The following is a 27101-nucleotide window of genomic DNA, read 5'->3' on the forward strand; positions in this document are numbered from 1 at the left end:
TCAGAGTTAAATAGACTCTACTACTCTATTTGATAAACAACAGTCTGGCCAGAATGGACTGTTGAGAGATTATTTTCTCTAGAACAATTATGAAATTGGCCTAGCATAAGCACACTCATTTAAACAGATAGAGTATGTTTGGTTTATTGAAATGAATCTTTTCAGTAGCAGAAAAAAACACTCTTGAGAATGTTGTTAAGACAATATAACAAGTTAGATTAATATAAATTTGACCAACAAATGATTCTTCTTATTGGCCTTTGGATTTTCATAATATTTAGCCAGAAGCTGTTCTTCAAGTGCTGTCATTTGAACTTTTTATAATAAAAGGCAGAAAGGAAGCTTTAATGAGCTCTACCCAAATTTATAAACATTCAGACTGCAAACCCAGAAAACAAAACCAGCCACCTGTAATGTTTGACCTATTTTTCAGAAAGGAATTATTTGAAGAGAGGTAGAGATTTGCAGGGTATAGAAGTGAAGGTGAGAAAATACCAAAAGATAAAACATTCCAACTTGCAAATTTAATAAAGCGAGCCTGATTCCAACCCTGTAGGTGGTGTTACTGAGGAGTATGTTCCCAGAGCAGTCTGGAAAAAAAAGCATTAAAAAATTGTGTTCAATGTGTTAATCTGTTACTCCCCAAATCATAGGCAATGTGTTAAATATTTTTTATTGGATAATCTTAAAGTTTGAACTTTTTAAATAAAATTATTAAAAAGAGAGTAAATCAGGCTTATTTCATAGGATCTCAATTCTATCTCTCTTACTTATGCAATGAGCACTGATGCGTGTTAGCAAAGGGAGGAAAAGGCCTTGTGACAATGCAAAATAAAATATTCCACTTATGAAGTACCTGTTATGAACACCTGGCTCGATACTTTAAAATGGCTGCACTCTAAAGAAGGTATTTCTATCTCCATTTTACAGATAAGGAAATTGAAGCTCTGAGAGCCAAGTAACTTGCATAAGATTATATGGCTAGTAAGTTGCAAAGCTGAGATTCAAACTAAGGGATCTCTGATCCCGAAGAATAAGCAATTTTCTGGCATGATCTTAATTTACTTTTCCCAAATGTGATTCCCACCTATGAAAATTCAAATTCATATCTGCCTGAATTATGTCATTTAGAAAAAGGGCTTTAGGTTTAGTGTGTGTGTGTGTGTGTGTGTGCGCGCACGTGCTTCCCCTGTAGACCTTGAAAGCATCAAAAGAGCTGGCAACATCTCTACAATATTCTCAAATTCTTTAGGTTTTTATGTAAATGCATAAAGGAAAACTGGAGCATGAAATGATGTCTTTGTGATTACTTATACTGAGGCTCATTTTTAAGGTATTATTTAAAACTTCTCATTTGTTTGAATAGAAAATACTGACACAAGGTTTCAAACGGAAGCGGTATAAAAGTGAGTGTAATGACAGTCTCCCTCCAAACCTTGCCACCAGCCAACAAGTTGTACTGCTGCAGGCGTCTATTGTTATCTATTACTCAAATACCATGCTAGATTCTTGATCTTTTATACTTATATATGTAAACATATATACACATAGACATATATATAAAACATATGTATCAATCTCATATACATATGTTTCCCCTCTATTACCAAAAAGTAAGTCATTATACCTTTGGTCTCTTAGTATCTTGTTCTGTTTGCTCATAGCTTTATATCTAATGGATTATTTCATGTCAATACAAAAAGAGCTTCCCTATCTTTTTTATGATTATATATGATCATTTTATACTTTTACAGTGAACCTTTAAGTTATTGCCAATTTTTTGCCAAAATTAAACTCTAATAAATATATTTTCATTCATAAGTGTTTTTCATAAGTTGAAATGGAATTGACAGGTTTAAATATACATGTCTTAACAATTTTGAGATTCCCAGACAAGATGGCAGAATCAGAACAGCTCTGGGCTGCAGCTCCCAGAGACCAAAGCAAAAGGCGGGTGATTTCTGCATTTTCAACTGAGGTACCCGGCTCATCTCATTGGGAATGGTTAGACAGTGGGTGCAGCCCACGGAGGGCAAGCTGAAGCAGAGTGAGGCATTGCCTCACCCGGGAAGCACAAGGGGTCTATAACCAGAACCAGAACCAGAAATACCATTTGACCCAGCCATCCCATTACTGGGTATATACGCAAAGGATTATAAATCATTCTACTATAAAGATACATGCACACGTATGTTTATTGCAGCACTAATCACAATAGCAAAGACTTGGAACCAACCCAAATGCCTATCAATGATAGACAGGACAAAGAAAATGTGGCACATATACACCATGGAATACTCTGCAAGCATAAAAAAGAATGAGTTCGTGTCCTTTTTAGGGACATGGATGAAGCTGGAAACCATCATTCTCAGTAAACTAACATAGTAATAGAAAACCAAACACCACCTGTTCTCACTCATAAATGAGAGTCGAACAATGAGATCACATGGACACAGGGAGGGAAATATCACACACAGGGACCTGTCAGGGGGTGGGGGGGCAAGGTGAGGGAGAGCATTAGGACAAATACCTAATGTAGCTGATGGGTTGATGGGTGTAGCAAAGCACTATGGCACATGTATACCTATGTAACAAACTTGCACGTTCTGCACATGTACCCCAGAGCTTAAGTATAATAAAAAACAATTTGGTACATGATTGTCATTGATAGAAGATTTAGAGATTAATACTCTCATAACAATCAAAAAATTTCTGTTTCCTATACATGCAACAATACTGAATGTTATGGATTATTTTCATCTTTGTCAGTCTGATGGTGGAAACAAGTCTATCTTAATTTAGTTTTAATTTGCTGTTGTCTTATAATAAGGTTGAGAATGTTTTCACATGTTAAATGATGATTTGTATTTCTATATCTGTGAATTGGCTTAGAATCATGATTTTTCCTTTTTCTTTTTTTTAAATTGGGCTGTTGGCATTTTTAGAAAATATGAAAATAACTGCTAAAGACTAAATGTTGTGTCCTCTCTCGAATTTATATTTTGTAACCTCATTCCCAGTGTGACAAGATGAGAAGGTGGGGAACTTGGAAGGTGATTAGTCATGACGGCAGAGCTCTTATCAATGGGATTAGTGCCCTTATAAAAGAGGTCAGAGAGAGAGAGTGAAAAGATGGCCATCTATGAACCAGGAAGCAGGCTTTCGCCAAACACTGAATCTTCTTGCCCTTTATTCTTGCACTTCTTACCCTCTAGAGCCATGAGAAATAAATTTCTGTTACTATAAGCCACTCAGTCTATAATACTCTGCTATAGAAGCCTGCATCAACTAAGACCCTTCGTGATCTCAGTTACAAATGTATATTTTTCCCAGTTCATTTTTGTCTTTCTATTTGTTTATAGTGGTTTTTGTGTGGTTTTTTGTTTGTTTTGTTCTGGCCATTCATACCAGTCAACCCTTACCAATGCCTAGTATCTTGAAGTCCAAAGTAGCTTAGACTTTAAATTCTTCCAAATGGGATGGGGAGAGACAGTGGTCTGGCTGTGCAATTCTCAACCTCACACTCCTGTTTCCAGTCCTATCTCTACACTATCTTCTGGAAGTATACATTTCTAAAGCCTCTTGTGTCTCAAACTGATAAGTCTGTGTACTTCTGAACTCCCCTCTTAAATTTTCTGCACTAAGTTTTGGTTGTATGCTAAATTATGGACTACTCATTCACTGCTGTTCATGATATCATCTATATCCTAGAAAATATGTATAGACAAAAGTATAGCAGAGTAATTAGGGCAACATTTGAATATTCTCTTGTGTCCAATGATCGGGGTTCAAATCTTGACTCTGACATTTATTAGTTTTTGTGACATTAGGAGAGTTTCTTAAACTTCCCAAGCATATATCTGACTACATTACTCTCTTGCTTAAAACCTTTAATGTATGGTTGCCAGAGTTAGCAAATTAAAATGCAGGATAACCAGTTAAATTTGAATTTAAGACAAACAATGAATACTTTCTTAGTATAAGTGTGTTCCATGAAATAGTTGGAATATTCTTATACTAAGAAAGTATTCATCGATGATCTGAAATTCAAATGTAACTGGTATTCTGTATCCTATCTGGCAGCTCTACTTTAATGACTTTTTCCCACTGTACCATGAATAAAAGACAAACTCTTTACTGTGAACTATGTGCTTTGAAATAAAACACAACTCTGCTGGCCTCTGCCTATCTCTACCACTTCATCTCATGTCATTCTATTCAACTCATACTATGCTACAGCCATGCTGATTTTCTCTTAATTCTTCCAAGACACTTTTTTTTCTTATCTCAAAGACTTTGTTCATCATTTCCCTGACTCGCCACAAGGCTGTCCCTTTTCATCCTTCAACTCTCCTCTTTGATGTCATCTTCTCAGACAGGCCATCTTGTCCACTTATCTAAACACATCCCCTTTCCTCCACACCTCCCATATATACAGTGTGTTTTTCCATGTATTAGTTTCTTTGTTTTCTGTCTTTGCCATAATTCCAGTAGCTACTTAAGGGCAGGGACCTTGTCTGGTTCACTCAGCAATACACACTAATCCTCTAGCACATAGGATATAATCCATAGATATTTTAAAATTCGTTAAAAGTAAATTTACAGATGTAGAAATGCAAATGGTCCTTTAACATGTGAAAACATTCTCAACCTCATTATAAGACAATTCAAAATTAAAGCTAAACTAAGAGTTTTTTCCACTATCAGATTGACAAAGATGAAAATAACTGATAACATTCAGTAGTCTTGAGGGTATAGGAAACAGAAATTTATTGAATGCTTTATAATTTGTGATTGAAAAAAATAGTACCTACTTCAAAGGATTATTGGGGATAGTAAATAAAATAATAAAATAAAATAAAATACTGCTCACCAAGTCCACAGTGATATACTTGACACAGAATAAGTGATCAATAAATGATAGGGTTTTTTTTACAACTGTCTGATAATATTCTTGTGGAAGGATAACATATTTGTGGGATATATTCTTGTGATAATAATTTTGGGAAAACAGATAAACAAAGGAAAGTGTCTCTAAAGAGCCCTTTGGAGGCTGCATACACCCATAAATACTAAAACCAACACCTTCACAGACATTTTTATAATATACCCTCTGCATCCACATGGACAGCTCTAGATTTGGTGATTAATCTGCTTATACATTCTGCAAGTTTTCTGACCATTTTATTCTTAACAGGACATATATGTTTGGCATTAGGAGGTAGCTCATCCTTGTCCATGACGCTTCTTCCTTTCCATTTTTTTTCTCCTCCATCTCTCATTCTTTATCCATATTTCTTTTATCAGTATAACACAGAATCAAGTATTGTTATATTGACTAAATATCAGTTGATATTGACTAAATATCAATAGTTCCTCAGCTTTTTATTTTTGAAGCTTCCATGTTCTCTCCCTTTCTGTTTCTCCCAAATTTTGCCCTGACAATTATCCTCCCAGATCACTCTCGGCTTCAGAAGAGACTGAAATCTTTCACTAGTAAACAAAAACAAAATGAAACAGAGTATTAAAAAGAATGGAGACAGTCTAGCCACCCTGAATAATTTTTTTCTTTATTGTCACAATCAGTAGAATACCACTGGAATATTTTAAATTGCTGAAAAAATTTATATTACAATTTGTGATTATTAAGCACATAGAATGTAAGGATTGAGATCTCTTCATCCACAGCATTAGTCAATCAATCTTTTGCACATTTATTTACTGAGCAATAATTGCAGGGCAAGCACTATGCTAAGCCCCTAGTGGGGCACAAGAGCCTCACTTTTTGAGAGACACAAATAAAAACCAATGAGATAAACCACTTAAGGACATTAGGGACACATACCTGAAGTATTTTCAATATTTGGAATAGGAAAAGATTACGCAGGAGAATCAATAATGTTTAGCAGACATAGTGGATTTTAAGATATTATATGAAGGATGGCTGATATATGCATATATGGAATAAAGAGAATAAAATGTTCTTACTACCTGTATAACACATTTTGTTGTTTGGGTATTTCATAACAGGTGTGTGTGTGTGTGTGTGTGTGTGTGTGTGTGTGCGCGCGTTCTGAGACTGAGTCTTGCTCTGTCGCTCAGGTTGGAGTGCAGTGGCACGATCTCAGCTCACTGGCATGGCCACCTCCCAAGTTCAAGTGATTCTCCTGCCTCAGCCTTCCGAGTAGCTGGGATTATAGGCATGAACCACCATGCCTGGCTATATGTTTTTGGATTTTTAGTAGAGACAGGGTTTCACCGTTTTGACCAGGCTGGTCTTGAACTCCTGACCTCTGGTGATCCTCCCACCCTAGCCTCCCAAAGTGCTGGGATTACTGGCATGAGCCACCATGCCTGGCCTTATAATAGGCTTTTATTTGCTGACTTTAGGCCAATCGCATCAGACAATCTTGAGTTGGTTAGCTCTATCTAAGTGATACTAACAGTGGCAAATAGTTTCAAAATCTTCCTTGTTTATAATTACAAAAATGTGTTTCTTGTTTTTATTACATGTGCTTTGCAGAGTGGCTACAACTGTATCCTGCATCTTCTGCTCAGAAGTGGTGTGTCATCTCTGCTCATATTCACTAGCCAGAGCAAGTCACATGGTGAAGCATAATGCTAATGTGATTACAAAGAAAAGCAACATATACTTAAAAACTCCACTATGTATGAGGAATATATTACAGGAAATATAAGCAAATTAAATCTTAATTATATAGTCAAGTTTGCTAAACTTTTAGGTTATGCTAATGATATTACAATGTATTTACACATCTTTATTTCCTTGGCCTAAATGTTTTAAGTAACCTAATTAACATTCTCCTTAAATAGCTGCATTTTGGAAATTTTCTTTTAAGAGACAGAGAGAATATCACTCTGTCACTCAGGCTGGAGTGAAGCGGTGCGATCATAACTCACTGCAGCCTCGAACTCTTGAGTTCAAGCAATCCTCCTGCCTCAGCCTCTCAAGCAGCTGGGACTACAGATACATGCCACCATGTGCAGCTATTTATTTTTATTATTCTAGAGACAAGGTCTTTCTATGTTGCCCAGACTGGTCTCCGATTCCTGGACTCAAGTGATCTTCCTTCCATGGCCTTCCAAAGTGCAGAGATTATAGGCATGTGGCACTGTGCCCAGCCTGGAAATATTTTTCTGACAGAACATTTTAAGAAACTCATTTTCTAAACTTGAGGAAGCCCAATAGCCCATCTCTAGTCTTGCTCAATATCCAGAAACAACAGTGATGAGGAAGTATGAGAGAAGAAATAACAAAAGGATTGATGGGAAACAGGATTGAGTGAATGGGCAACAGGTAGGAAAGGATTTCAAAGATAAACGCCACATGACATCAAAGTATCATATCATGAATAGGAGAAACATCGCCTCCATTAGGCTGAGAGCCACATTCAGTTGATGATTTGTAGATTCTCTACTAAAATCGTTCAAATTTACTAAAATCTCAGCCAACTGATTTGCAAATGAAAATGAGAAATTAGATAATTGATAGAAATTTCAATTTTATTTTCCATATACAACTTGTGGCATCATAGAGTATCACTCTATTAAAGCAATATTTTACCCCTTTACATGATTTATCTTTATATTTAATTTGCTTTTATGATGCACAAAGCAAGCAAATCTCAACCTGTATGGTGGTGCTCTGTAGGACAATTTTGTCACAGTTGATGGGCTCTTAAGACAGTGTGGCGATTCCTCAAGGACCTAGAACTAGAAATACCATTTGACCCAGCCATCCCATTACTGGGTATATACTCAAAGGATTATAAATCATGCTGCTATAAAGACACATGCACACGTATGTTTATTGCAGTACTATTCACAATAGTAAAGACTTGGAACCAACCCAAATGTCCATCAATGACAGACTGGATTAAGAAAATGTGGTACATATACACCATGGAATACTATGCAGCCATAAAAAAGGATGAGTTCATGTCCTTTGTAGGGACATGGATGCAGTTGGAAACCATCATTCTGAGTAAACTATCGCAAGAACAGAAAACCAAACACCGCATGTTCTCACTCATAGTTGGGAACTGAACAATGAGAACACTTGGACACAGGAAGGGGAACATCACACACCAGGGCCTGTTGTAGGGTTGGGGGAGGGGGAGGGATAGCATTAGGAGAAATACCTAATGTAAATGACAAGTTAATGGGTGCAGCAAACCAACATGGCACACGTATACATATGTAACAAACCTGCACGTTGCGCGCATGTACCCTAGAACTTAAAGTAGAATAATAATAATAATAATAATAAAAAAGAACGTCAGTGGGATTTCTACTGCCCATAGAAAATTCTAAATATTCAAGAGAAGAATCTTATATTCACACAGCACACAAATCAAAACCCCAAATAAAATGGCTTTTAACACAGTGTGAGCTTGACCCCATAGTTCACGAATCAGATTATGAGTTAAGGAAACAGTCAGTGTAGAGGGGAAGCCCCGCTCAACAAGAAAAGAAAGGTCTGTTAGTCCCAGAGTCTGAGCGCTAGATAAAGTTTAATGTTAAAAGGAAATTCAAAAATCACATGAATCATTAATTGTTTCATAGTGTGGCTTTCTATGTTATCCATCATCAAGTTATTAGATGCAACAAAAGCTATCCTTTAATGGGCACTTGTAAATGCTATACCTTTTCTACAAATTATCTCATTTAATCTTTACCACAACCCTGCAAGGTGGACATTCATAGTACCATTTTAAAAATCAAAGTAATAAGACTGAGAGATCAATTAAAAAGAGAAACTTCATGCAGAAAGTAATCAATGAAGCCTGGATTATGAGCCAAGATCTAGCTGATTTCAAATATCAAGACGACATAGTGTTGTCCCTTATAGGGAGTAAGACTGATAGATTTAAATTTTGACATTCATTTAAATTAAAATATTCTACATTTAACACTGTTTTGTTTATCCCTTAAAAACAGAGAGTCCGAAACTAAAAAGACACCAGCAAACCAATGCCCACAGTTTTAGCACCTGATTACATTTAGGTATATGTAAATTTTAGATTCTTGCAATAAAAAAAAAAATTTACAAGGAACTTCTTGACTTCATTTTAAAGGAAAGATCTCAAATTGGGCTAGATTTTTTTTTGTTTTCTTTTGTTTCAATATATTTTTTAAAGTGTCAGTCTCCCAAGGGCCAAAGCATATTACAAAGAAGGCAGGGTACAATTTTCATGATGAATGTTGGTTAGCATCTAGAGAGTTTTTTTTTTAGACATTTGTACATGGTAGATGAATCACAAGAAAGATGAATCACAAGAAAGGTAGATGAATCACAAGATGTAATTTGTTTAAAATTATTATCATTATGACAATTGTTAATATCATTCACATTGTATTAAAATTGTTTTTATATTGTAAGAATTGCATTGCTCTGTGTCCTTTGCAAAACATTAATAACAGGGATTTGAGGAGATTATCATACAAAACACGGAGTAAAAATAGGTCATTTCTGAACAGTGTTTTTTGTCATATGAAAAAATATGACACCAATCAAAAGTGAAAATGCAACCTTCAACTATATATCCCAATTACTAGCGTGGACTTAGCTTTTTGTTGTTGTTTTCTTGTAACTTTTTATAAGGAGCAATTTAGTATTATAAGACATAATTTTTAGGTTATTCACCTCTTTTTTAAATCAAAGGCAAAGAACGCAATTGGGCCTTTCTGAAAAGCCCACTGGCTTTTATATTGTAGTTATCTAACTGTATAAGAAAAATACGGTGTTAGATAGTGTTATAGATTATTCTCACAAACAATAAAAATTATATGTACACAATTCTTTTAAGAACTAACAGAGGCCAGGCGTGGTGGCTCATGCCTGTAATCCCAACACTTTGGGAGGCCAAGGAGGATGGATCACGAGGTCAGGAGACCAAGACCATCCCCGCCAACATGGTGAAACCCTGTCTCTACTTAAAAAAAAAAAAAAAATATATATATATATATATATATAAATTAGCTGGGTGTGATGGCAGTCGCCTGTAATCCCAGCTACTCAGGAGGCCGAGTGAGGAGAATCAACTGAACCAGGGAGCTGGAGGTTGCAGTGAGCTGATAGTAATTCTGACTAGGCACGGTGGCTCATGCCTGTAATCCCAGCTATTTGGGAGACCAAGGCAGGTGGGTCACCTGAGGTCAGGAGTTTGAGATCAGCCTGACCAACATGGTGAAACCTTGTCTCTACTAAAAATACAAAAATTAGCCAAGTGTGGTGGTGGGTGGCTGTAATCCCAGCTACTCCGGAGGCTGAGGTGGGAGAATCGCTTGAACCTGAGAGGCAGAGGTTGCAGTGTGCCAAGATTGCACCATTGCACTCCAGCCTGGGCAACAAGAGCAAAACTCTATTAAAAAAAAAAAAAAAAGGCCGGGTACGGTGGCTCACTCCCAGCACTTTGGGAGGCCGAGGAGAGCGGATCAGGAGGTCAGGAGATGGAGGTCATCCTGGCTAACATGGTGAAACCCTGTCTCTACTAAAAAATACAAAAATGTAGCCGGGCATTGTGGCGGGTGCCTGTAGTCCCAGCTACTTGGGAGGCTGAGGCAGGAGAATGGTGTGAATCCGGGAGGCAGAGGTTGCAGTGAGCGAGATCGCGCCACTGCACTGCACTCCACTCCAGCCTGGGGAACAGAGCCAGACTCCGTCTCAAAAAAAAAAAAAAAACCAAATGGAACTAATAGTAATTCAAACAGAAAAAGTTAAGCTTAATTAAAGTTCCACATTTAATGTAATTAGTCCTATAGTTTATTCTGTTCGCTGTCACAATTTTCTAGTCTCATCAAAAGCTTTTTATTGGCAACAACTTGCTATATATATATTTACAGCAAGACCTTGCCTAAGGATATTAGCATTCGGCTCCGCATTTATCATGCAGAAGGAAACAGACAAAAACAGTCCAGATGATCTATAACGCAAGGAAACAGTGAAGATTTGCATGGCTTAAAACATCTAAAATTTCAGTAATGCACTTGAACTTCAATCTTTGCACTTAAAATATAATTTTGAGGTAACATACATGAAAAATACAGAACAGGAAATAACATATTCAGTCAACATTATTTCAGATTATTTTAACTCTAAATCATAAAGTGCACGGATTATGTATAACAAGTTAAAAAGTAGACAGGGATTTGAATCCTCTCCTCGTTACTAGCAGTGACCCTAGGCATTTGCATAATATGGACAAAAATAGCATCTGTAGGGTGCTGTTTGAGGGCATGAATCACAGCACTTGATGAGATTGGCCAATGAATGCTAACGCTCCTCCCTTACATCTGCATTTTCCCTCTCTCTGTTCCTAAAACTTGTGTTACTTTTGACACCTTCCTTGTCCTTTGTTTTATATCCATACCACGCACACCCAAGCTCCTTTCAATGTGTTCAGTCTTCTCCTATCCCATGGTCCTCACACCTCTCAAGGAAACCTCTGCACCAGCCTTCTAATCTAACCTGCTTCTTTGTACCAGCTTTTCAGTCAAGCTGTTCTAGACTTTCAAGGATTTCTGTAATCTCATCTCAACCAACTATTCCGATTGGGTTCTTCTAATCTCAGTCATATGCTATGCTCAGAAAAAATATACTAACTATGCTCCATGAAAATCTGTTCTATATTCTTTGTCTCAAACACTCTGCTGTTACATCCCTATAAATTTCACTTAAATCAAAGGCCAATGTCGGCTGGGCGCGGTGGCTCATGCCTGTAATCCCAACACTTTGGGAGGGCAAGGTGGGCAGAACACGAGGTCAGGAGTTCAAGACCACCCTGGCCAACATTGTGAAACCCCATCTCTACTAAAAATACAAAAATTAGCCAGGCATGGTGGAGCATGCCTGTAGTCCTAGCTACTTGGGAGACTGAGGCAGGAGAATCACTTGAACCTGGGAGGCGGAGGTTGCGGTGAGCCGAGATTGGGCCATTACACTCCAGCCCGGGCGACAGAGTGAGACTCTGTCTCAAAACAAACAAACAAACAAACAAACAAACAAACAAACAAACAAAAAAGGCCAATGTCATTTCCCATGTAAACAATTTCCACATCTCCTTAGTTTCAAGTAATCTAATCCTCCTCCAAATTGTCAAATTTCAAAATATTATTTTCCCATTGTAAAATGTGCTGTAGATAATTTGGAAAATATGTAAAGGCATATAATACATTACAATTATTAAAAATTCCACAAGTAAAGGCCATTGCTTATATTTACACCTGTATGCCCATACAGGAACAAAGTTGTACAATGTATGATATATTTTATACATATATTTATCTGATTATTTTAGGATACATTTGTAGAATTAAACTGATAGGTAAAAACATTTTAAGAATTCTAAAACTTTTGGTACATATTGTCAAATTGACCTTCAAAAAATTATGTAAATTAATACTGCCTCATTCATGCATAGTGATAGCTATTGAAACGTTTCTGTATTTAAACTTTTCAGTATCAAAATATTTCACAAATTATTGATTAAAATTGTTTTCTCCAAATTGTTTCAAATTTCATTAATTTTGTTCTCAGTAAGACTAAACAATTCACCTGTTTGAATATGTCATGTGCTTTTCTTTACTTAAAGTGTTTTTCTTTTTGTCTATTTTCTCTTCTTCAATTTGATCTTTTTCTCTTCTTAAGCATTATGCATAAGTAAAAAAAGAAAACAACTCATAAAATACATTGCAAGTATTTTCACCAGTTTCACTTTGCTGTTTCACAGGATATATAGTATTGGCTTCATGTCTAGAAATTTAAAATGTTCACATATTTGTATACTTAAATCTTTTAATTTATGTTTTCTGCCTTTGAACCTATATTTACAAACATTTCTGATGCTTCAAGATTGAATAAATATTTAGCTTTATTTTATTCCTTGTTATTTAATAGTTTTATATTCATTTTTTTCATAGTTTATTTTATTCTTAAGTTTATCTTGAAAATGTTTTGACAGTTTATGCTATGGGCTGAACCATGTCTTCTCAGAATTTGTATGCTGAAGTCCTAACACCCCGTACTTCATAATGTGACTGCATTTAGAGATAGAGCCTTCAAAAAAGTAAAATACAACGAAGTCATATGGGTAGGCCTTAATCCAGTAAGACTGGTGACCTTGTAAAAAGAGATTAGGACACAGACATGTCCAGAGCACTATGTCAAGAACTAGAGAGACGGCATCCATCATGCAAGCCAAGGAGACAGACCCCTGGAAGAAACCAACTCTGCTGATATCTTGATCTTGGACCTTGTCTCCAGAACTGTGAGGAAACACATTTCTGCTGTTTAATCCACCCAGTCCCTGATATTTCTTATGTTAATCCTGGAAAATTAATATAGTATAAGAGTAAAAACATCTAGTTTTTCTCCCTTACAAATAAATACACAATTGTCCCAACATCCTTAATATACAATCTGTTTTTATTCGAGAATATTCGATTTATTCGAGAATAATAAATTCTTTAAATAATGACATCTGTTTATTGACGTGTTAATTGTGGAATAATTTTACCATGGCTAAAAAATATTGTTTAATGCAGTCTCCCTTTTTTATACTTCAATTTTAAAAAGTATTGACTCTTCCAAAGCGTTCTTACCTGAAATAAATTTTTGAATTAGGCTACCAAGGTCTGAAAAATACTAGTAAGAATTTGTTCATAATTGTCACTATTTTTCTAATTAATTTGGGGAAAATACTGTCTTTATATGATAGACTATGCCAATAATATTGAATTATATGTAACATTAAAGCATATCTATCAATTAATAGCCAGGCTGGTCTCAAACTCCTGGGCTCAAGTGATCCTCCCACCTCAGCCTTTCAAAGTGCTGGGATTATAGGTGTGAGCCAACGCACTCAGCCTATCTCTTTAACCTTTTAATAATGTTTAGCATTTTCTTCATGTAAGGCTTGCATATATTTCTCTATATGTTTCCTAGTGTTTAAGTTATTAATTTTTTAACCAGTCATCATACTGAAGTCATATTAATTCTCATAATCTTTTCTAATTTGTATAACAGAAAATTACAATTCTAGGGCTTCCATTACAGTAAAACTAATAATGTTGATAACACAAACACTCTTAGGAAAGTTCTTGGTCAAACATCAAAACAGATATCCACCTCCTTGGCTGTATTCAATTTACTTCACAAGTTTCCTTAATAAGGCAGTGAATACAAGTCTCAAAACTCCACAGGACAGCCATCAGTCACTTTGTTTAACTAAAATTAAAACTTTAACTAAAACAATTTTATTTTCTTCTGAAGTTGGTATTAAGTAAAAGTCAGCTATGACTCACATTTTTTTCTCCTTCAGTTACTGAGAGTTCTTTTCTTGGATTGGTTATTAAAGTACAATTGAAGACCCCTTTAACCCCATCCTAACCCCTGCACACGCTCATACTCTGTTTTAGAGGAGCAAACTTGAAAGACGTTCATACATGGTCATAAATAACTAGGGTACTGCTTCTTCACACTACGATCAGACTCTACTATCTTTTTCTTTATTGAGACAGAGTCTTGCTATGTCGCCCAGGCTGGAGTGCAGTGGCGCAATCTTGGCTCACTGCAACCTCCGCCTCCCAAGTTAAAACAGTTCTCCTGTCTCAGCCTCCCTAGTAGCTGGGATTACAGGCATGCACTACCATGCCCAGCTAATTTTTGTATTGTTAGTAGGGTTGGGTTTTCACCATATTGGCCAGGCTGATCTCAAACTCCTGATCTCAAGTGATCAACCCTCCTCAGCCTCCCAAAGTGCTGGAATTACAGGCGTGAGCCACTGCATCTAGTTTCTCCTCCCTTTTTAAAAGTACATTTTATTCATAATGTTTACATTTACAAATTCCACAAATGCCTAATGAATTGCATGGTAGCATGAATAACCATACTGTTTAATTTGGCCCTCTTTATATTAAGTTCACCATTTTCCTTTTGTGTGTGTGTGATGGAATTTCACTCTTGTTGCCCAGACTGGATGGAGTACAATGGCACAATCTCGGCTCACTGCAGCCTCCGCCTCCTGGGTTCAAGTGTTTCTCCTGCCTCAGCCTCCTGAGTAGCTGGGTTTATAGCCACCCATCACCATGCCTGCCTAATTTTTTGTATTTTTAGTAGAGACAGGGTTTCGCCATATTGGCCAGGCTGGTCTTGAACCCCTGGCCTCAAGTAATCCTCCCGCCTCGGCCTTTCAAAATGCTGGGATTACAGGTGTGAACCAATGCGCCTGGCCCATTTTCCTTTTTAAGAACCGTGTGTGGATGTGGGTGTACGGGATACACATCTTATTTCCTCTACTAGACTGAAGGAGCAGAATTTCCTCAGGAGCAGAATTGTTTCTGATTTATGTCCTGTTACCTACACCAATAGCTTGTACACTCTGGAGACATTCAATTAATGCCTCATGAGAGAGTAAAATTTATTATTGTTTTCTGACATTTTTATTTACTCAAAATTTTGTTTCTACTTACTTACTAATTAATGTGTTTTTCACTGTCATTTGTATTTGAAGTATATTCATAAAGTGCTCATGTACTTTGTAAATGTCTTGTTATATATGTTGAGGGAGAGTTGTGTCTTATTGTTAATTCCTCAGACATGAATGTAAAGAACATTATTAGATATTGGGGCAAGGATCTTAATTCTTGCCCCGTAAGATTCACTGTTAGTCACCTCAGACATTAAGCCATATTTAAATAAACTTTTCTGAGAGTAATACAAAGTTCAAATATTTCTCTTTTCTAATTTTTCTTTAAAATTGTTATATTTGTTTTATAAATTATAAATAACTTTAAATTTTTGATAAACTATATAATCTAAACACATTTGTATGAATAGAATTATAATTTTAAGTACACTATACTTACAACAATTGTATTAAACTGCATAAGACCAGTCCTCAGAAGATAAATCTACATTAAACTGAAGCATCATGAAAAATGCATGGAAAAATGCAATAGAAAGAAACATAATTACTCTGAACTAAAACGTTTGCATAGGGTGAAGAAGAATAAAAATCTATCAAGCGCCTAGATTAGATTACTTTTATTGTGATTTAAATTCTAAGAAAGTGATTGCAATTAAGGTCCATTAGCTTAAAATAAGATAAAGGTTAAAAAGGGGCTTGGGCCTTCCCTTTATTCTGTTGGTTAATGTTTAATATTTGACTTTTAAGTAAGTCTCTTGTCCAGATGCATATAAGAAACACAGGATTTTGTCTAGATACAGAGATTCAATCCAGGCTCCATCCCTAAGATTTTGATTCCACAAATTTGGAAAATAATGAATGAATAGATACATAAATAGACAGAGAATGAATGAATGTATCAGATGTATGTGTGTATATGTATTCCATATTATTCTCAAGTATAGTCAGTTTGGGGTCCATTATTAATAGAAAATAAAATTTTAAATATAGTATTTACAGTGATTTTGGCCATCATAAAAAATTTGAAAACATTTATATTTCTCCCTTCACAGTTGATGATCATATTAACAAAATAATAACTATCATTTATTGAACGCTATGTATTAAGCATTTTACATCCATGATTCTAGCTAATCCTCATACAACTTTATAACGTACTACCTTCTTCTTTTAGTTTTGTTTAGTTTGTGACTTTTTGTATTTTGCATGTACAACAATATAATGAAGCATGTATAACATAGAGAAAACAATAATTTTAACCATGAAGTAAAATGCTAAGGACCTTCTTACACAAGTCTTTTTATTGATATAGGCATTTATTTCTCATAGCTATATTTCTAGGAATGAAATTGCTGGACCATAGGATTAATATATGCTTAACTTAAAAACAAACTTCCAGTTTTTTAAGTGGAATTTTTTAAACAAATGAAGAATACAAGAATCACAGAAGTAAGTAGCTTTTTTGATGAGTTATAAAAATCTAGACTGAATTCAAACCCGTATCTGTCTGACATCCAAATCCATGCAGTTATACAGTTTGTTATTCAAGGCTACATTCCAGGTATGTGGCAAATTTTTCATTAAAGACTAAGTCTGTTGAATCAGAGAGTTCACTGCTATAGTGGGGGAATAAAAGACAACAGCGTATTCTTTCATTGACTCGGGTTTTATTTAAAAAAATTAACAATGGTCTTGGAGTATCTCTACTTGGCAATCCTTGTGACATTTTATCCTCAAAACAGCCAGACATCTCTTGGTTTCTATGGACCCACTTTTTACTCCATTGTTTATTACAACAACCAGTTTCCTTACCCGGGGCTCTCTGCCACAGTTGTGGGATAGTCTTGCAGCAAACAATTAAGCCATTCCGGTGCATGTACAAACGTACAAACCCGGCAGTCAACAGGCAGTAGTGGCCAGCTTGATAATAAAGCCTTGGACCGGCTTTCTGTTCTGTTCCCCAATTCAGTTCAGGTTCCTTAGGATTGCATCATAAAATAAACTATCTGCTTGAAATCTCCTTTCAGAATCTGCTTTTGGGAGGAAGCTAGCTTAGGTGCAACCCTTTGAAGATGATATTACTGTTATTCTATATTTCTAAGGAAACTGAGGGTTAGAAGTTGAGTAATTACCTCAAGGTAAATAAAACAACATGGCAGGACCAAATTTCAAGCACAATCTGTTGACTTCAAAGGGCATACCTTAATCTAAAGCTATTCTGCCTTTCAACATGCTTGAGGTCAGTTTAGGGTCTGGGTATGCAAACAAGAATTAATCATTGATCTGCCGCCAATTTTTACAATGTTATTAAGAGTAAATGCACAAATCAATGATTACAGCATAATTGCAAGTCACAGAGAATCAAAAATTGTAAATCTGAATGACTCTGTCTTTACTTTTTGTTTTTTACTTATTCAAATCCCATTGTCTATGGAAGACAATAGGGTCAGATGGAATTTAATGGGTAGTTCCTGGATACAAATCCTGTTTTAACAACATAATAAGGAAGAACTAACAAAAACAAAAGTTGATTGATTGATTTACTAAGTATGTATTTGCCACTACAAGTAAGTGCCAGGTACTATTATAAAATATTGACCAATAAAAATTATTGTAATGAAAGCACAACACAGTTGTCTCTCAGTATCCATAGGAAATTTGTTCCAGGACCCACCTTGGATACCAATATCTATGGATGCTCTGAACCCTATGTAAAATGGTATAGTGTTTTTTCATATAACTTAGGCATGTCCCCTATATAACTTAAATCATCTGTAGGTTACTTATAATACCAACTACAATGTAAATGCCATATAAATAGTTGTTCTACTGTATTGTTTAGGGAATAATTACAAGGAAAAAAAAAGTCTGTACATGTTTAGCAAAGACACAAGCGTCTTTTGTATTCTCTGAATATTTTTGGTCCAAGTTTGGTTGAATCCATTGATGCAGAATCCATAGACAGAAAGGGCTGACTGCGCCTCATTCTTGAAACCTACACGTTTTTCAACACACATCTTTCAGCACTTTGCTTTACGCCCTAATTTCTCAATTCTGCTTTAAACTGTTGGCTTTAGCTTTCTATATGTTTTTGGTTTCTGTATTCATTTTTCCCCAGGGCTCCGCCTCTCAATCTCTGGTTGAGTAAGTAAATTCCATTCGATCTTGGCCCTTGTATTATCTACAATTCCTGGGATATTGTGCTTTAGTGCAAATCTAGAGTGCCTATAGATAATATGAAAGGAATTATAAGAAAATCAACAAGCTATTTTATATGTCTATTGCAAAATGGCTTACTACCTTTGCTTAGTCATCTCTGGGTTTCAGAAAATTGATTCAAAGTTATAAATTATAGACAGAAGCAAAAGCACCTCTGTAGCTTTATAGATGATACCAGAAATTGCCCTATTTAACGAGCTTTGATCAGTCATATAAATTCTCTTAATACTTTACTCTAGAGAGATGTCTCTGTTCAGAATCCTTATAAATTTTCCCCTTTGCTTAGACATCCATCCTTGAAGGTCAGCATATTTAATTTCCAGGGCTTCTGTAACAAGGTGCCGTAGACTGAGTAATTTGAACAACAGAAATTTACTTTCTCACACTTCTGGAGTGAAGTCTAAGATTAATGTGCTGGTAGTATTGGTTTCTCCCAAGGCCTGACTAGTTGATTTGTAGAGAGATGTCTTCTCTCTGGCTCTTCACATGGTTGTCCCTACATGACTGTGTCCCAGTTTCCTCTTCTTCTAAGAATATCAGTCTTATTAGATTAGAGCGCACCCCAATGATCTTATTTTATATTAATTACCTCTTTAAAGTCCCTATCTTTAAATAAAGTTACGTTTTAAAGTACTGTGAATTAAGACTTCAACCTATGAATTGGTATGAGGGAAGGCACAATTCAGCTCATAATAGTCACATCCTTGACAAAATCTTCTCCAAAGCCCCCAGTACTGCCTTGTGCCCCCAGACACTGATTCTTCCCTCCAAAAAAATCACTCTTTTGTAACAGACTCTCAATGGATATTATTCCGTGTTTTTTTTTTTTTTATGCAATCTGCCTTATATTTGGATTAAAAAAATATTTTAGAGGGGAATGACCACTTTTTCCTCTTTGTTGTTTTCCCTCTGGGGATTTGCAAAGAAAAGGTGCCCAGAAATTGCTTGTAGGATTTCACTGGTCATTTGTAGCATAAAATATATCACAAGATGCTTTACTTCTAATGGAACATGTACAAATGCACCCAGGCACGCTTACACACACACACACACACAATTCTAATGGAACATATACATATGCACCCAGGCACACTTACACACACACACACACACACACACACACACACAATACCCTCGAATAGCCTGCATAATGATTAAATAATCTATCTTTCCCTTAATTGGCACATATTTAAGAAAAGCTTTTGGCTCTTTTTTCAAACCTGTTTTCTCATTTTTGAACAGGAATATTTCATAGGATTGTGGTGACTATGTCATATAAGATAATATGATAATATAGTACTGTGCCTAACACATAATTGGCACTTGTAACTCAATAAATGACAGAATCATTTGTAGTATTAATTTATCTTTTTCCTAAATAATTTTAATAAATAACAATGTCTTCCATTTCCTGAACACATCTACACTCTTAGGTATCTTCCAGGTACTTCATATACATAATTTGATTTGATATGACAGTAATAAAATGATGCAGGCATGATTGTTCAAATTTCACAGAGTAAAGAGTAAAAAATATATACTAAGAGTGATTCATAAGTTACACTGCTAGACATTGGCAGTATTGAAATTTTAGACCAGGTATCTCTGTGTCTAAACTCTGTGCTCTTTTTACTATTGTGTGTTATTCTTTGTCTAAAACTTAACAAAAATCACTACAGAAATGACAAAAGATTGTACTAGACTGAATAGTATTCCCCGACTCCCAAATTCATGTCTTCCAGTAACATGTGAATATAATCTGTGGAAATAGAGTCTTTCCAGCTGTAATCAAACAAATTTACATTTTCCGCCAAACAACAGGAGAAAAAAAAAACTTTCATAGGAACTCTGTCTCCTAATCAGTTTGGAGTTCTCACAAAGGTATTAACCTTTTAACCAAGAACTTCTTTTTAAAACATTTGAAAGCATCCTGAAAGGACATAATACACTTTTTAAAATAGGTATAACTTTTAGTCTCTGCATTTGCTAACAATGTATTTATTCATGCAGGAAAGGAGCAGGAAACAGGGTCTCCTTAAAAGATCTTAAAAGCTGCCAGAGCTGATGACTTAAAGCATTAGAACTTTCCCTCCACAAATGCATTTTGTAAACTTCTGAAAAGAGCACAGAGAAACAGTGAGCAGATGTCCTACCTCTTTAAGGAGACCCGTAAGGACCTGGGTGATGGGGCAACTAGCACATAGTCTGCTGTTATACTTCTTGGGTCACCATTTAGAAATTTTATCAGCTGACCATTTGTTGAATTTTCACAATGTTTTAGGCACTTATACATCATCTCATTTATTTATCACAAAAACTTCATTTAAAGGGTCCTATTGTTACCACCAAAGGGTCTTCTGTTACCACAGAAGATTAACTGAAGCTGGGGAAAGATAAGTAACTTGCCCAAGGCTGCACACCTCTAAGTTCGTATTCAAATTAATTCTGTCCCATACTTTCAAGTATTATATCAATAGTCCACAATTCTGTCTCTCAATTTTAGTGGGGAAATTATTATAAAAAATGAGTTGAACAACTTAGTTTGAATCTCCACAGCATCAAACCCTGAGAAAGGATTCAAATTCAAGGGGTTTACACAGAAGGTGAAGAAGCCACAGTTAGTTGAATCGGAAAGTAAAATAAGGATAGGAAGTCAAGGATAAATGTGTTATCAAGTCGGCTGTCACTGAGAGTGAAGAAGGCTCTGTTCTGCTGCGGAGAATCTGGGAGCCCATGTAACACCCACATATCAACCTTCTCCTATCAAAGAGGTGAGGATCTGGGGTCACTAACCTCAATTCCCCACATTATTGGTTGAGGGCTACTCCTGGAATGGTGATAATACTCTGCCATTTTTGCCTTGCTACACAAGCTGTGAAGCTCCCAGAGAAAATCCTTTATCAAAGACATTCAGGTGCTGACTGTAAGCAGGTTGGCCAGTTTGCTCTTAAATGCTATGAGTTGGTGATATGGAGGGGCACCACAATGCCAGCTACAGATATTTTTGCTCACTATTGCAACCCAGAGCTGATGACTTTAAAAGGACAGAGGTAACCACAATTATTTTCAGACAAACCTAATAGCAGGAGTAGTATGGAACTGAATAGGGAGACCAGGAAGGGAAATAAAGGAAATCTGAAATTGTAGTACTATCTCAGGACTATTTATAATTCCATTAAAATATGGTTTGTAGGCCGGGCGCGGTGGCTCAAGCCTGTAATCCCAGCACTTTGGGAGGCCGAGACGGGCGGATCACGAGGTCAGGAGATCGAGACCATCCTGGCTAACACGGTGGAACCTCGTCTCTACTAAAAACTACAAAAAACTAGCCGGGCGAGGTGGCGGCGCCTGTAGTCCCAGCTACCCGGGAGGCTGAGGCAGGAGAATGGCGTAAACCCGGGAGGCGGAGCTTGCAGTGAGCTGAGATCCGGCCACTGCACTCCAGCCCGGGAGACAGAGCAAGACTCCGTCTCAAAAAAAAAAAAAAAAAAAAAAAAAAAAAAAATATGGTTTGTATTAGTTTGTTCTCATGCTGCTAATAAAGATGTATCCAAGACTGGGTAATTTATAAAGGAAAGAGTTTTAATTGACTCACAGTTCTGCAGGGCTGGGGAGGCCTTAGAAAACTTAGCAATCATGGTGGAAGAAGAACAAAACACGTCCTTCTTCACATGGCAGCACCAAGGAGAAGTCTCAAGCAAAAGGGGGAAATGCCCCTAATAAGACCATTGGATCCCATGAGAACTTACACACCATCATGAGAACAGCATGAGGGCAAGCACCCCCATGAGTAAATTACCTGTCACTGGGCCCCTCCAACAACACGTAGGGACTATGGGAACTACAATTCAAGATGATATTTGGGTGGGGACACAGCCAAATCTTATCATTCTGCCCCTGGCCCCTCCCAAATCTCATGTCCTCACACTTCAAAATGGACTCATGCTCTTCCAACACTGAAAGTCTTAACTCATTCCAACATTAACTCAAAAGTCCAAGTCCGAAGTCTCATCTGAGACAAGGCAAGTCCCTTCCACCTATGAGCCTGTGATATCAAAAGCAAGTTAGTTACTTCCTAGATACAATGAGAGTACAGGCATTGGGTAAATATACCTGCTGCAAATGGAAGAAATTGGCCATAATGCAGGGGCTATGGGCCCCACGAAAGTCTGAAATTCAGTGATGTAGTTAAAGATTGAAAATGATCTCCTTTGACTGCATATCTCATATCTAGGTCATGTTCATGCAAGAGGTAGGCTCCAACAGCCTTGGGAAACTTTGCTCCTGTGGCTTTGCAGGGTACAACCCCTCCCACCTGCTTTCATGGCTGACTTTGAGTGTCTGTGGCTTTTCCAGATGCACAGTGCAAGCTGTTAGTGGATCTACCATTCTGGTGTCTGGCGGACCATGGCCCTCTTCTTACAGATCCACTAGGAAGTGCCCCAGTGGGGACTCTGTGTGGGGCCTCCAAGTCCCATTTCCTTTCTTCACTGCCCTAGCAGAGGTTCTCCATGAAGGCTCCACCCCTGCAGCAAACCTTTGCCTGGACATCCAGGCATTTCCATACATCCTCTGAAATCTAGACAGAGGTTCCCAAATCTAAATTCTTGACTTCCGTGAACACACAGGCCCAATACCACATATAAGCTGCCAAGGCTTGGAACTTGCACCCTCTGAAGCAACAACTTGAGCTGTATATTGGTCTCTTTTAACCACGGCTGGAGCTGAAGCAGCTGGGAGGCAAGGCACCATGTCCTCAGGTTGCATAGAGCAGTGGGCCCTGGGGCCATTCCAGGAAAGTATTTTTCCCTCCTAGGCCTATGATGGGAGGGTCTGCTGTGAAGTTCTCTGACATACCCTAGAGACGTTTTCCCCATTGTCTTAGTGATTAACATTTGGCTCCTTGTTACTTACACAAATTTCTGCAGCTAGCTTGAATTTCCCCCCAGAAAATGGGATTTTGTTTTCTATCACATTGTCAGGCTGTCAATTTTCCAAACTTTTATGCTCTGCATCCTCTTGAATGCTTTGCTGCTTAGAAATTTCTTCCGCCAAAGATGCTAAATCATCTCTCTCTAAAGTTCAAGGTTCCACAGATCTCTAGGGCAGGGGCAAAATGCCATCAGTTTTTTTGCATAGCAAAAGTGACCTTTACTCCAGTTCCTAACAAGTTCCTCATCTCTATCTAAGACCACCTCAACCTGGACTTTACTGTCTACATCACTATCAGCACTTTGGTTAAAGCATTTCAACAAGTCTCTAAGAAGTTCCAAACGTTCCCACATCTTTCTGTCTTCCGAGCCCTCCAAGGGTCTAGGAAGTTTCAAACTTTCCCACATTTTCCTGTATTCCTCTGAGCCCTTCAAACTGTTTCAAACTCTGCCTATTACCCAGGTCCAAAGTTGCTTCCACATTTTCAGGTATCTTTACAGCAGCACTCCACTCCTGGAATCAATTTACTGTATTAGTCTGTTTTCATGCTGCTGAAAAGATATACCTGTAACTGAGTAATTCATAAAGGAAAGATGTTTAATTGATTCACAGTTCTGCAGGCCTTGTGGGGGGAGGGGCGGCTCAGAAAACTTACAATCATGGTAGAAGAAGTAGAAATCACATCCTTCTTCACATAGCAGCAGCAAGGAGAAGTGCCGAGCAAAAGCGGGAAAAGCCCCTTATAAGACCATCAGATCTCATGAGAACTCACACACGATCACAAGAATAGCATGAGGGTAAACAATCCCTTGATTAAATTACCTTCCACTGGGCCCCTCCAATAACACATGGGTACCATGAAAACTACAATTCAAGATGAGATTTGGGTGGCGACAAAGCCAAACTATATTACGGCTTATTCGTCTTTGTAAATAACAATGCTTTCATTATATTCTATGAATAAACCTGGCCATCTCTGGTGGAAAATATGAACTTGGTCATTTCTCTTTATTATTTTGTTTTTGTGTGTGTGTTGATCTGATTTATGAGTTTCTTTTTCTTTTACTTTTTTTGAGATAGAGTCTCGCTCTATCACCCAGGTTGGAGTGCTTTGGCATAATCTCGGCTCACTGCAACCTCCACTTCCTGGGTTCCAGCGATTCTTCTGCCTCAGCCTCCCGAATAGCTGGGATTATATGCACATGCCACCACGCCCAGCTAATTTTTGTATTTTTAATAGAGACGGGGTTTCACTATATTGCCAGGCTGGTCTCGAACTCCTGACCTCGTGACCCACCCGTCTCAGCCTCCCAAAGTGTTGGGATTGCAGGCGTGAGCCACCACACACAGTCTATGAGTTTCTTAAAGTATCTGGTTTCTAATTCCTTCCATTTTTTATATTCTAATTCCCTCCATTATTTCCATTCAATTATTCAGTCACACAGTGGTTTAACCAGCATTAAAAGTCAAGCCAAAAAAAAAAAAAATTAGTAATTTCTGGTAGGGTAATTATCATAAGCAGATTCCAGAATATCTCCCATTTTTGATAATTTTTGGTGACACTTTTCTGTGACCAGCCAAAGTGTTTTCCAACCCATAAACATTTTCACCGGGAAGTGCACTCGTCATCACAAAGTTTCTTTTTATAAGACCCAGGACATCAAAGGTGTTCATCACCGAAGGAGAAAACGTTTTCCTTTGTTTTTCCAGCACAGTAATCCACCAAACCAAGAATGGGATGACCATGTAAGAAAACACCATCTCTGCTAATAAGTCATATGCCTTTCAAGTGGAAAAAACAGAAGGAAAAAAATGATTGCATCAAATTGTGCTAAGACAGACAAAAGAAAGAAAAAAAAAATCTGTTTGAATTTCCTTTTGAAATAGGAGTCACAAGGGATTCCTGCCTTTCGACAATTTCAGTTTTTCATGAATGTGCCAGCTCAGCACACACAGAAGGACAGCAACCTAAGGTTGCAGAGCCTCTATTTTTCCATTTAAACTGTTACCATAATATCTTGGAAGCTGGAGTGTGGGAGTAGAGAAAGATAACAGAGAATGTTACTATGACCTTCTATAAGCAAAGAAAAAGACCAGTTAGAGCTATTATAAATTCCCAGCTAATTAAAGGTTAAATACAAGTTGCCAATTAGTATGGAAGATAATTGTTCTTCTTTGACAGCCTGTTATGTGTACCATTTGGGAAGGAGGAACGAGTGTTTTTGTGTTACTGGCGAATAGGATCATGAGTTTATGCTACTGCAGTTATAACTTTCAAGAAACTTTCCTTGGAGGCCAAGGTTGTGTGAAATTAAACACCCCTCTTTTTTTAGAGAAAAACAAATGCATACAATTTGCAACCCTGTATGTTTGAAATGATTGTTATTATTGCTCAAGACACTTTACAATCTATAGGGATAAGCTAAGTATTAGAGAGAACAAAGAAAATTCTATGTTAGAGAACAAGAGGATTTGTCCAATCCATATTCTTTGCTAAAATTATGCAGCATATCATAAGCCATGGTGTGGGCATTAAGCATGGGTATGCAAGTAGACAATGTGAGATATATAATGAGAGAGATATAGAGAGGATTTGTGTCAGCAGTGGGTGTATGCATATTAGCATTTAGAAGAAGAAGTGACAAATTATGCAAGGATTGCATAGCATGGAGAGCATGGCCAGTGATAGCATCACCACATGCCACAGAAGGAAAGAATCCAAGGATAAAAACTCAGGAATGCAGTTTCGTCACATAGCAAACCTCAAGCACCATGCAAGTGCTGACCAGAGATGGTTTGTTAATGTTTCTGTGAATTGTTACTCCAAAAACTTAGGGACTGTAGCAATTTAGGCTGAAAGGTTAATTTTACTCCTTTTTGATGTTTGTAGAAGCACATGAAAAGGTATTTTCCAATTATTATTACTGTTTTTTTATATTTCCAAAATTTTTGTAAACCTAGACAAGTATTTGTCTAGTTATATCATGATCTAATCATTATTCTCCTTCATTAGAAGTTTAGTTTAGCTTAGTAACCATTTAATGAGTAATTTCTACATTCCAGACGTTGCCTTAAATGTTGCAGTAGAGCTAATACCCTGCTCCTGTTTTCAGCTGTGCACTGAATATGCAGCTTATCCCTTTCAGCCTCCCTTTCTACTGTGTTCCACCATCCACACAAACTGGAGTGAAAGTACCTAGCACTGGGTTGCTATGAAGAATATAAGAAGAAAAATACATAAATATACTTGACCAAAAAAAAAAAAAAAATGAGAAGGACTAAATAGTTGTTTGTGTTTTACCCATATCCTAACTTTCCATGTGCTCTAGGGAAATAGAGAGAAACAATACTATGGTTCAAGGACTGGAAAATTAGAACATGACCATCACTTCTGATACTTTTTATACATATTATCAGAAAACACTCAGAATACTGGCACTGGGTATTTCTCTTTTTGCTTGAGAGAGGAGAATAATCTATATGTTTCAACCACCTATATCA

Source organism: Rhinopithecus roxellana, chromosome 3 (assembly GCF_007565055.1).
Source record: "Rhinopithecus roxellana isolate Shanxi Qingling chromosome 3, ASM756505v1, whole genome shotgun sequence".
Classification (NCBI taxonomy): Eukaryota; Metazoa; Chordata; class Mammalia; order Primates; family Cercopithecidae; genus Rhinopithecus; species Rhinopithecus roxellana.